The sequence below is a fragment of the Sciurus vulgaris genome, assembly GCF_902686455.1.
Source record: "Sciurus vulgaris genome assembly, chromosome: 12".
NCBI classification, from domain to species: Eukaryota; Metazoa; Chordata; class Mammalia; order Rodentia; family Sciuridae; genus Sciurus; species Sciurus vulgaris.
This window is the reverse complement of record NC_136473.1, coordinates 99,381,991-99,387,993: the sequence shown is the minus strand read 5'-3', so window position 1 is coordinate 99,387,993 and position 6,003 is coordinate 99,381,991. Positions and strand designations below refer to the sequence as shown.

At 43.1% G+C, this 6,003-nt stretch overlaps 1 pseudogene across 1 annotated transcript; it reads right to left on the bottom strand.

Annotated features, from left to right (window-relative positions):
- Window positions 1-4,615: 4,615 nt before the first annotated feature.
- On the bottom strand, window positions 4,616-4,937 carry LOC306642243 (ATP synthase subunit ATP5MJ, mitochondrial-like; annotated as a pseudogene). Its single transcript has one exon. The product of its transcript is annotated as an ATP synthase subunit ATP5MJ, mitochondrial-like (transcript).
- Between the last annotated feature and the right edge of the window lie 1,066 nt (window positions 4,938-6,003).

The following is a 6,003-nucleotide window of genomic DNA, read 5'->3' as shown; positions in this document are numbered from 1 at the left end:
GTGTTAAGTGCATAGATACGCCTTTTTCCAACAAACACTGTTAAGCTACTTGCCATATTTAATTCACATAAGAACAACTGATAAACCATGACCTAAGTTCTTAGAATTGGAATGGAACTAAAGGTCATTGGTTTAACTTCTCAGCCAGTACTGGAATCCCGGCCACAGCTTCCCTGGCTGGAACACACCCAGGGACAGGGACAGCATCACTGCAGAAACAGCTCCCTGCATCGTTCCAAACAGCATCCATGCCCAAATATTAGTCCTGATAATAAACTCCCTGAGGATTCCGCCTTTGGGTCCCCTTCTTCCACCCGGGAGAAGTCTGCTTTTACTTTTCTTTAATAAAGCTGCATTTCCACTCTACATTTGCCTCGGCATGCTTCTCCGGCGTTATACTTCAACACCTGAGGAAGCAGGACTCGTCACCGGTAAAGAGCGGTATCAGATTTGGAGGTCCCACCGAGACCTACGCCGAGTAAAAGTGCTGGGACAAGAGAACTGGATTCACCACTCTCGAGTTAAAGCCTGTCATACTGAGTCAACTCCCAAAGAAACTTCCTCCCAAGGAACTGAGGAACGATACTCCTGCACTCCAATAGAAGACCTAAAGTATCTCTTCTGCAGAGACAATGGTGATATGTAAACTTTTCTTCCTCTCTTTCTTTATTATTATAAGCAGATCCACTGAAACTAATTCTTTCCTAAATTGGGCCCAGCAATATGCCACTAAATTACAGAAAGATAATTGTTGGATATGTGGGCTATTACCCCTTTCCAGCACCTCTGGACTACCTTGGTGGGTATCTCCTTTACAGGGAGATGACTGGAAGAATTTACAGTCCTTAAGATTAGAACAAAAGAAGGAAAGACCCTCCTTACAAACTGCTACTCGTGCCAATGTTAGCTTATGGCCTATCAATGAAACTCTGTCACTACCAGGTCATAAAAAGGCTTTCACTTTAGAGCAGACCAATGTTCAAATTTCTACTGCCATTAAGTCACATGCAGGCCCATTTACTTCTAACTCTCCATCACTGCCACCGATATGTCACAGATACAAAGATGGTTATTATCAGGTTTGGGATGGAAATTTATGGCTTACACCCACCATTGGGCATCTAAACCAAAAGGCCCCAATCTGTTGGGAACAACATAACCATACTTATGATATATGGCCTAATAGTACTCGAGAATTAGGGTGGACACCAGAGTCACAATGCCAACAAATTGTAATTTTACAAGCCAATGATTGGTTTGGAACTAATTAGCTCTATAGACCTGAAATTAGCTGGCCAGCACCCAATGGGACACAATGGATATGTGGAACTAACTTATGGCCCTGGCTTCCCCCAGGCTGGATAGGAAGATGTACTATCGGGTACCCCTGGATGCAAGGGCGATGGACCCCAAGTATAGAACAGCCAGCAAATCTCCCCAATCTCAAACACAGATGGGGACGATCTGTTTTTCGTTGGTATGATCATTTAGCTTCAATGTTTATCCCACAAATTGGTTTAGAGGATGTAATGTGGCATGTGGAAACTCTAAACAATTATACCCAAACCGCCCTCCATGACATTGAAGAAAGCATTTCTCTCCTTAACACAGAAGTGACACTCATGAGGAAAGCTGTCTTACAAAACCGGATGGCTTTAGATATTCTCACTGCAGCCCAAGGCGGTACTTGTGCCATTGTTAGAACTGAATGCTGTGTTTACATCCCTGACAACTCCGGCAATGTGACTGACATCCTTAAAGATTTACATTCTCAGATAGAGGCCATGTCCTCCCCAGACCCATCATGGGAACAAATTCTTAGCTCCTGGTTCTCTGGTACCTCCTGGTGGAAAACATTATTAGTTTCTATCATCATCATCATACTCATTGGCGTGTTTCTATGCTGTGGTATTTACTGTTGCATTAATCTTATCCCGGTACTCATAACTTCTTGTTTCTCTTATAGACCGCCCATCTCTCAAATGACCCTCCAGCCCATTATTCCTCAACCAGACTTTTACCGTGGACCCCTCGATCGACCCGATTTCTAAAAAGGAACTCCAAGCTGCTTACCCCACGCCGTCCACTTCTATCTCGAAGAAGTCAGAGCGGTCATCAACCCCCTTCCCCAGCAGCATGGAGTTCCTAAGATTAGAGGGGGGAATGAAGCCAGAATTGGGGACAGGCAGTTAGTGTAGAAATAGGGAATCGGGTCAGATCGAGGAAATGGAGGCCATAAAACCATCTGCCTCTGGAAGTTGGAGACTGATGTGGGAGAATGGAATGTCAAGGACCTGCAGAACCCATTGATAACCAAATTTACCTGCCCTTGTCAGAGACTGCAGGCAGGAAGATGCTGATTAATGCCCCCTGGGCCCTTACCTGCCTGAATCACTTTGGCCCTCCCCCTGCCCCATCCGCTTCTCACCTGCAAAACCAGGCCTAATCCTGTAGGCAGGAAGGAAAGAGATAAGGGGAGAGAATGGGAGAATAAAACCCATAAAAAGGACAGGATTTGCTCATCCCACGGATTCCGCCTTTGGGTCCCCTTCTTCCACCTGGGAGAAGTCTGCTTTTACTTTTCTTTAATAAAGCTGCATTTTCCACTCTAAAAAAAAATAAATAAATAAACTCCCTGAGGGTCCTAAAGATTCTTCCCACATCCACACCACGGTCTCTCTGCACTGACCTTCTTGGAGTTCAAGTTCTGTCCTGTAGGATGAAAGAGAGGAAGACTATTTCTTCCTATTCAGGGCAAGTGAGCCCCTCAAATATCTGAAGACCGTTTCCCTATACCAAATTATTCCCTAGGTCAAACAACCCCGAGTCATCTTGTAGCCTCTTTCCTGTACTTCACACTATTGCCTTTCCCACTTCCACTTTGAGATAATCTACTGTTCTCGGTACAAACCTGCAACGTGGTCCTTCGCCCAATGTGTTTCAATAAAAACAGGACGATCCATGCTTTTTGTTAATTACATAAAATAAATGCAAGCACAATATGATGTTGTTGAGAGGATATAAATGAAAACTTCCTTGGTTAGCACTCTCTGTGGACTTTCCACATTCATTTGTGGTCAAAAGCTGCTTTGAGTTAAAATGAACAGATCCCATTCAAACAAAGGACAATATCCATTCAGGAGCTCTGACCTGCATCTCCTATCTTTAGATACATGTAATTTTAACTGAGGTTATCATGCATTGAGCCAGGAGAGCCAGAACAATTTCAACAGCTGTGAAAACAAAAGAAACAATACCAAGCTACTTTCATTCAATTTGGAGCTTTCTCAAAAAGAAAAAAGTAAATTTCAGTATGCTTCCCATTTAAAGATTCCACACAGAGAATGTGTTGTGTCTTCACAAGTCCTGGTGGTCAATGTAAGGGGTAGAATTGACAGTGTGTTTTTGTCAAAGCCTCTGTGGCTTTGCGGGCTTGAGTCTCACCAACTGTGGCAGCTACTTAATTTCTAACCTAAGACACATCTCTGATCCAAGAGTGAAACAAAAGCAGAAATCAGTTCCCTTCCAACAAGCAACAGCATGCAGAAAAGCAAGCAAGCATTGAAAGGTAGTCCACACAGAGTCTACATTTATAGTTCTACTATTTTTCGGTGTTAGTCAGCTTTCTGTCACTGTGACAAAATACCTGAGAAAATCAACTTATGGAGGAAAGATTTATTTGTATTACGGTTTCAGAGGTTTCAGTCCATGTTTAGCTGACTCCTCTGTTTCTGGGCCTGTGGAGAAGCAGTATATCATGGCAGAAGGGCATGGCACAGCAAAGCTGCTCACCTCATGGCAGCCAGGAAACACAGAGAGAGAGAGGGAGGAAGGGTCCAGGGACAAAATACACTCTTCAAACACATACCCCCAGCAACCCTCCTCTTCTAAATAGGCCTCCTAAAGTTTCCATCACCTCCAGATAGTGTCACCAGCTAAGGACCAAAACTCAACACACGAGCTTTCAACACATTCCAGATTCAAACTCCAGCAGTGACTTTGAGGGATTTATATAACCACCCTTGGCTGCTTTATCATCTAAATATGGGGTTTTTAATACCTACCTCAGAAGGTTGCTGTGAGGAGTTAGGTAGGAAAATACACATAAAATGCTCTAAACAGGGCCAGACACAGTAGGTGTTCATTAGCAGCAATTAACAAACAAATGATAGCTCAGAAAATTGGTGAATCCATAGGATTAGAGCAGAGTGTGGGATGTGTTCAAGGACTCGCTCTCACTCTCTCTCTCTCTCTCTCTCCCTCCCTCTCCCTTCCTCCCTCCCTCCCTCCGTCTGGTTAAAGCATTGTCTCTTTCTACTCTATCTACACAATAGGGACCAGTCAGTGAGAGTAGACTGTCCCCTTTCCTTGAGGACAGCAAAGATATGGTGACAGTTCCCATTTTCCTATTTCCAGGCTCCATGGGAACCAATATCCTTCCCTGTCTCTTGTCATTGTAACTCTATCCATCTTTACACCAAGGAAAGTTCAGATCCTTGACTTTATAGATGATTTCTGTTCCTGTCTGAGAAGACAAGCCTACTGGCAACTGTTCCCCCTGTCTTAGGCTGAATTGCTTCTGAAGGTTTTCTTTTCTTTTTTTTCTTTTTGGCAGTGTGCATCTCAGATCATTTATTCACGCCACCTAGTAAGTGGTGCTTATATGAGGGCATGGCGACATTCTGTGTTCCCATCTAACAAAGTCCGCTTACATTTACAGGCAGACAGACGATTCTGTACTCAAGCAAGCTGGCTAATGATGACCGTGAGCAGGTGCAGGACTTGAACCTTTCAAAGCTTTACTTCTTTTATCAGCACTCCTGATTTTATAAACAATGAACCTCATCAACCCCATTCCTATCCAAATCTCTTGGTAAACCTGGGTATAGTAGGGCTTCAAGGGGATCTGGTATTTTTTTAAAAATGGTTTGAAGCATCTCAGGAGAATCAAGGGCTCGGACCACACCAGACCACGAAGCCACCTGCAAAGGTCCTTCTGAAGGTTTTCTATGGTGTTTGTTTGTTTGTTTGTTTTTTACAAAATTCAGTCACAAAAGGTGACGCTTTTTCCTTGGAGTGTCTTGTCCTGTCACACTAAACTCATGCTTGATGGCTCCTTTGATTGTGGATCTACATCCCCCCCCCCCCCAAGTTCCTCCACTGGTAAACAATTAACTAATAAAGTGGTACTTTTCAGTATTATCATTCAAAATAAATGCATTGAATGTCTTAGGTTTGTGAAAGAGGCAAAGAACAATGACTAGTCCACGCTTTCAAGAAGTTTACCAGCTAGAGGAAAATGGCACATGCATAAAAATGGCAACAACTCAAGGCAGAATGTAATACCGTAACTGAGATAGGCAGAAAGAGCACAGGAAAAAAAAGAAATCATTTCTGATTTGGTTCCAGTCAAAAGAAAGATTTCCTGGAGAGAGAACATCTGCATCTTGAAAAATGAATGAAATTTGGAAGGAGAGAAAGAAGGGGTGAGCATTCCAGAGGGGACACCGAGAAACTCATAGAGCTGTTTGGAGAACAACCAGTAGTTGAGCCGAGCTAAGAATATTGGAGGGAGTGGGGGTAGAGAGCAGGGTCATTTGGGGAAATAACTAAACAGAAAGAAGAAATCAGAACATGGAGAGAAATGAAGTTCATGCCAATAAGCTTGAGATCTGAGTAGGCAATGTGGAGTCTGTGAAAGATTTTGAGCAAAGGGTTGGCATGATTACACTTATACTTTTAAAATAAATTGCACAACCACCAACTTACTGGACGATTTTTAAAAAGAAAAGACCGAACCCTGGAGGCCTACTACTATTTTTATTCATTCATTCATCATATATTTATTGAATTCCTATTATGAGTCAGGCACCAGGGTCAAATCCAGTGTTTAACAAGACAAACAGTGCAAATGGGGCGGAGGACAATCAGGATCATCAGGGGACTATGTGATAAAAAGCTTGTTTTCCCTGTCTTCCTAGAGCTGTGACCCAAAGGAACTCA